The 6,040-nt window shown below is 44.1% G+C and overlaps 1 protein-coding gene and 1 long non-coding RNA gene across 2 annotated transcripts in view; both read left to right on the top strand.

The window, feature by feature from the left end:
• Nucleotides 1–6,040, top strand: part of TRAFD1 (TRAF-type zinc finger domain containing 1) — a 25,204-nt gene that overhangs the window by 1,787 nt on the left and 17,377 nt on the right. The window lies entirely within an intron of this gene.
• On the top strand, nucleotides 1,079–3,828 carry LOC105825662. Its single transcript, XR_001138274.1, has 2 exons — nucleotides 1,079–1,150; nucleotides 3,763–3,828. It is a non-coding gene; the product is annotated as an uncharacterized LOC105825662 (long non-coding RNA).

Genomic DNA, 6,040 nt, shown 5'->3' on the forward strand with positions numbered 1-6,040 from the left:
GCCAAAAAAAACCACTGTTGTAATGATAATAACAAATCTTTGGATAGAGATTTTCCCAAACAGTCCTCTTGTGAGAAACTTTCCTTCCCTGGGAGGTAACTAAATTATTACTTTTTTCCTTATTTCCAGCAGTCTTTTTAAAAAATTGTAATAATTCAAACATACAGAAAAGTAGAGAAAACACAGAATGTCCCCTTGCAGTTTATACCCCTGAATGGAACCGGTTACTGATTTCACTCCCCTTAGATTAGTTTTGCCTATTTTTGAACTTTATGTGTTTGGAATCACACAATATATTGTATATTTAAACTAAGTATTCCATCTTATTATAGACATTACTTTGTAATCTGCTTTTCCTGCTTAATACTATCTCATGAACATTTTACAATTATAATCTACAATAGAATTATGATCTTCTTTTTTTGATCTCTCTCCTCCCACCATAGAATCATATTTTTAAATTGCTCCATTGTTTGTAACATATGCTTGGTTATACTTATATAATTATTCTACCCTTTTTTATTCACGAGGTAAGAGGATCTCAGAGGATCCATTCAGGCAGCAAATGTGGAAACTGGCACTCAAACCTACATCTCAGTCTCTCATTCTTCCACCGCTAAAAAGGAAAGTGCTCAAATACAGTCAGAACCTCGCAGCAGTCTTATATAAGGGCATAAGGGCATTATAATAGCAGCAAGAATGACTAATAAGTATTAATGGCTCATGACAAGTGAACAAATGCCGTTAATTATCCTAATATATTAGGCATCTTAGTAATGTCTGCATAGAATTATTCATGCAAATGGTATTAGCCTGTGTCGGGGGCGGCTGCTAGACCAAACATCAGGCCCACAGCTCAGCCAGCTCTTTGCCTCTTTCTCCAGATGCGCAGGGGGTAGGACTTCCAAGGACACGCCCCCGTGGAGCTCCGAGGAGCCAATCGACGCGCAGAAGGAGGGGCCCTGGGAGCGACAACGGTGCTATCCAATGGGCTGACAGCGGGGCAGAACGTGGCCAATGGGCGTGCTCCTCCTCGACGGTCGGAAGTGGTGAGGCAGCTCTGGGGGCCGTTGTTCAGTGCGGGGGCTGACTGGGGAGGCTCCAGGTCTGCGGCTTGGGGGTGGGCTCGGCGTTTCTCTTCGCGTCCCGGGTGAGTGTAGCGTCTGCCCGCGCCTGGGGAGCGTCGTGCGGCTTCCAGTTCAGGAGGAGACCGGCACCCCGGGGGAGGGGCGTGTGGACGAGGGGGCTGTAGGCAAGGGGGTCGCGGCCGTGAGGAGAAGGTGCCCGCGCGGCGGCGTCTCCTCGGGCCACCGGAGGAGGCCGCGCTTTCTCCTCAGGGAGCCGGAGCCTCGGCTGCCTCGGGCGGCGCCGCCCCCTTAGCGGCCTTGGCCTGTGAGGCTGGGAAACGGGCGTCGCCCGCAGCGCTGCTGTGGCCACCGCGCCCCGGGCGGAGCCGGCCGGACGCCGGCCTGGGCTTGCAGCCCGCGCCTCGAGCTGCCGGCGTGGGGGTCACGGGTGGCCTAGTGCGGCCTCCGCGCCGGTGGGCCCGGGTTCGAGCCCCGCTCTGACCAGCTGGTGCGGCGGGTGACTGTCTCTCTGACTTTCCCTTTCGAAATGAGAGGATGACTTTCACCTGAGGATTGTGGTCGGGATTAAAAAGCCTGTCCGAGTAAGCGCTGAGCAATGCACCAACGCGCGGTGAACGTTGACTGGTGTTACTTGCGAAGTGGCGCCCTCTCCGCTCCCATCCCCGACCTCGCCGCGGGAGGGAGTGGTCGGAACCCGCCTCCGGGTGCGCGCCCCGCCGGGGTAATCCCGCCGTCGCCTCGGGCTCAGGGACGGCCGCGTCTAAGGTCCTGAGGGCTGGCCAACGCCTAACGGGCTCGTTCTAAAGTTTAAGGCTTTTTTGTGTGTGCCGAAGCCCTTCCATCCATGCAGTCGCCCGATCGCTCCTCACAACGACCTTGTGAAGTATTGTCAGTAGTCTGCCTGAGGAATCTGAGGCCCAGAGAGGTTGAATCACACAGGTGCTGAGTGGAGAACTAGCCAGAACTTGAGCCCCGCAGGAGGAGCTGGCTCCAAGCCCTGCCTGCTGGCCCCAGGCCCCTTGCAGCTGGGAAAGTGAGCGCGCTCCTCGTCCCGGGCTCTGGGCTCAGTTTAGAGTGGGCCGTTTAGTGGGCTGTAATGGAGCACACCTAAACTCAATCGGACGGCGCCGGGAAAGTACCTAGACTTCCTCCTTCCAGGAACCGGGTGATTTGTTTTCGGAGGTAGTGAGTGCTTCCTATCCCTAGTTAACATTTCACATCAAAGCGGGTGTCTTGAACATTGCCATTCTCTCGTTTATTGATTGACTGGGACGGAGTCTCGCCCTGTTTGTAGCCGGGGCTAGAGTGCCGTGGCGTCAGCTCACAGCAACCTCAAACTCCTGGGCTCAAGCGATCCTCCCGCCTCAGCCTCCCGAGTAGCTGGAACTACAGGCGTGCGCCACCATGCCCGGCTAATTTTTCTGTTTTTAGTTGTCTGGCTAATTTCTTTTTATTTTTAGTAGAGACGGTCTCACTCTCGCTGCTTTGTTGTACTTCTGGTCTTAGTTTAAATGTTATCTCCCAGAAAGTTCTCTGATCACTCTTATCTAAAGTAGATTTCTTCCCTCCACGCTGACCCTATGTATATGTCTGTGTATTTTTCCATCAAAATACTCACCTTAAGTTATATTTTTTTGTCTATTTTTCTGTACTACTAAATTGCTGTTACATCAGACACTATATTTAATTTGTAAAGTATCCTCAGTGCCAGTACACTGTGGCACGCAGTAAAGTCTTAATTAACACGCCAGACAGCACTCTAGCCGGGGCAACAGAGTGAGACTCTGGCTCAAAATAAATAAATAAATAAAGTGAATATTGGTAGTAAAGTTGCCAGTGCTTTGCTTCTGCATTGCTATCTTGTTTAAAAAGAAGGAAAAATTTTATAGTGAAGAAACTTGACAGACACCATCTCCAGTGTGGTCACAGTTAACATCACCAATAATAACAGGACTGTTGACCTCATGTACCTTCCGATATCATGCACTGAGAGGAACACAACATCACTTCTGTGGTATTCTTGACAAAAATGTATAACCTCAATTTAATCGTGAGAAAACATCAGACAAACCCAAAGGGAAGGACATTATATAAAATAATTAACCAGATGCTTAGCAAGGTCATGAAAGATAAAGACTAAAGAAATGTCCCAGATGACAGAAGATTAAGAACTGACAGTTAAATGTAATGTGTGATGCTGGATTGTATACTGAAATGGTAAAAGGGATGGTTGGTGAAATTTGAATAAGGTCTATAGATGAGTTACTAGTATTGTATTAGTGTTAATTTCCTATATATGAGAATTTTACTGTGGTTATTTATGATGCTAACTTTTTAAGATAAAATTTTAAAATATGCTGATCATCTTTATCGTTCCAGTTTTAGTATATGTGCTGCTGAAGTAAGCACTGATGTTAATTTTTAGGGAAATTGGTGGAAGACTGTAAGGGAGTTCTTTGTACCGTTTTTTTGCAACTGTTTTGTAAGTCAAATTATTTTAAATTGAAAATTTAAAAATAATAAAAGGAAGGAAACCCTCAAGGGTGTTGGGTGTTAAATAAAGTGCTTTAACACACTGGTTTTGGTGACATTTTCTGTATAGTAGCGTATTTTGTTTTTTTTGCATGTTATCCTTAAAGCAGAAATGAAATAGAAAGTTAACATTTCTTTTTAGTTTCCAGGAAGAGCTAAAAATGGCTGAATTTCTAGATGACCAGGATACTCGACTGTGTGACAACTGGTAAGAAATTAAATCTAAGAAATGGTTTGGAATGAGAACAAACTAGCTTCTTTAAAGAGTTGGTTTATTTATTGGCAGGTTAACATTGCTAGCCATATAATATACAGTGCAATTAAGTGGGACCAGAGCTTTCTAACAATTTTGGATAAACTGCCAGTTTGAGAAAGTTTTTGTTTTGTTTTGTTTTTTGAGACGGTCTCCTCTGTCGCCCAGGCTGGGATACAGTGGTGTGATCATAGCTCACTGCAACCTTGGAGTCCTGGGCTCAAATAATCCTCTTGCCTGAGCCTCCTGAGTAGCTGGGACTATAGATTTGTGTGCCACCGCACCCAGCTAATTAAAAATTTTTTGTAGAGGTGGGGTTTTGCTGTGTTGGCTGGTCTTGAACTGTTGGCCTCTAGCAATCTTCCTGCCTCTGCCTCCCAAAGTGCTGGGATTTCAGGTGCGATCTACCACACCCATCCCTGTTTCAGTAATTTGACAGGATGGTTGGTTTAGGCAGAATAGAGTAGTGCTAGAATGATAGGATGAGGCTAGGAGTCAGGGCTCTGATTCCTGCCTTTAATTAATGACTTTTGGCAAGTCACTTGACAGCTGTGGAGCCTCACTTTTCTTACCTGTCAATAAATGAACTTATTTTTTGTGTGTCTGAAAAATATCATATGTTTGAAAAAAGATAATGTAATAAATATAACGTTTGGACCAGTTCAGTGTTTTTCAAAGTATGATGTAAGGATTTCCCTGAGTGGCCACATTGGCTGTCGTGGGGTTGATTGGTAGCAAGGTTTAGTGAACTTGGCTCTATACCTAGTTACAGTTCAACTAGAGCTCGATCTTAACTCTTCATGAAGGATTTTGCTGCTTAAAAATGTCTGGTTGAACTCTTAAGGCAGTCAGACTTAATCACTGTCATTTCATGATTCTAAAACTGTTAGTGAAGACTGGTACGGTCTTGAATGTTAAGGTTTCTATTTAGATGTTTATAACCCACGTGAGTTACAGGAAAGACCAGCTCTTTCCTGCTGAAATGAAACCTAGGCATACAGTTAATAATCAGCTGATTCCTGGTGGGGATTTCTCAAGAGCTTAACCTTGATGTTTTGGTGCTATACAAGTTCTCTTACTGTAAGCTAAAGAAGAAAGCAAAACACAACTGTCTGTGTTATGTTTAACTTACCAAATTGTGGTAGAAGGAGAGAGGTTGAATAGGAATATAGTGTGACATATTGGTGGAAGATTCAAGCCAGAGAAGAATTTTTCTTTTTTTGGTTTCCTTTTTCTTTCTGCTCAGCCTAACTTTAGTAGAATTAGGGTATAATTAGAGAAACTGCTGGTTACAGTATTCTTCCGTGGAATTAAGATTTCATTCCATTGACAGGTGTCTTGCCTTACAGGATATTTATTTATTTATTTATTTTTTGCTGTCCTTACAGGATATTTCTCTTTACTATACCACTATTACTTTCTGCCATTTCATAAACTATTATAGCTTAATTTGTGTTTTATATGTAGTTACTGATACAAAGTAATCAGTGAAACAATCACAAGAAAATATTGTGATTTTCTAAGAAAACAGACATCTCTATTTTATCAGTCTATTCCAATTCAAGGAATCTCAAACCTAGGACAATATATAAATAGCTATGCAAAGGGAGTTAAAAAAAAAAAAAAGGGTAAGTTAATGGAAAGCTAATAAAAACAAGGTTATTCAAAGCCAAAGCAATTATTTGAAGAAAAAAGCAGATTAGCATGGAAGGCTGACTAAAGCTGTATTGACTTCCCATCTAAATAACCCTGTTTATTTTTATTTATTTGTTGAGACAGAGTCCTGCTCTGTTTCCCAGGCTAGAGTGCTGTGGCATCAGCCTAATCAGAGCAACCTCAAACATCTGGACTCAAGGAATCCTCCTGCCTCAGACTCCCAGAGTGCTGGGATTACAGGCATGAGCCACCACACCCAGCCTAAAGACAAAATTTTTAAACCTGAAATTTAAACAGGGTTATTGGCTGGGCATGGTGGCTCATGCCTGTAATCCTAGCACTTTGGGAGGCTGAGGTGGGAGGATCACTCAAGGTTAGGAGTTCAAGACCAGCCTGAGCAAGAGTGAGACCCTATATCTACTAAAAATAGAAAGAAATTAGCTGGACAACTAAAAATATATAGAAAAAATTAGCCAGGCATGGTGGCGCATGCCTGTAGTCCCAGCTACTT

Source organism: Propithecus coquereli, unplaced genomic scaffold (genome assembly GCF_000956105.1).
Source record: "Propithecus coquereli isolate 6110/MARCELLA unplaced genomic scaffold, Pcoq_1.0 Scaffold81, whole genome shotgun sequence".
NCBI classification, from domain to species: Eukaryota; Metazoa; Chordata; class Mammalia; order Primates; family Indriidae; genus Propithecus; species Propithecus coquereli.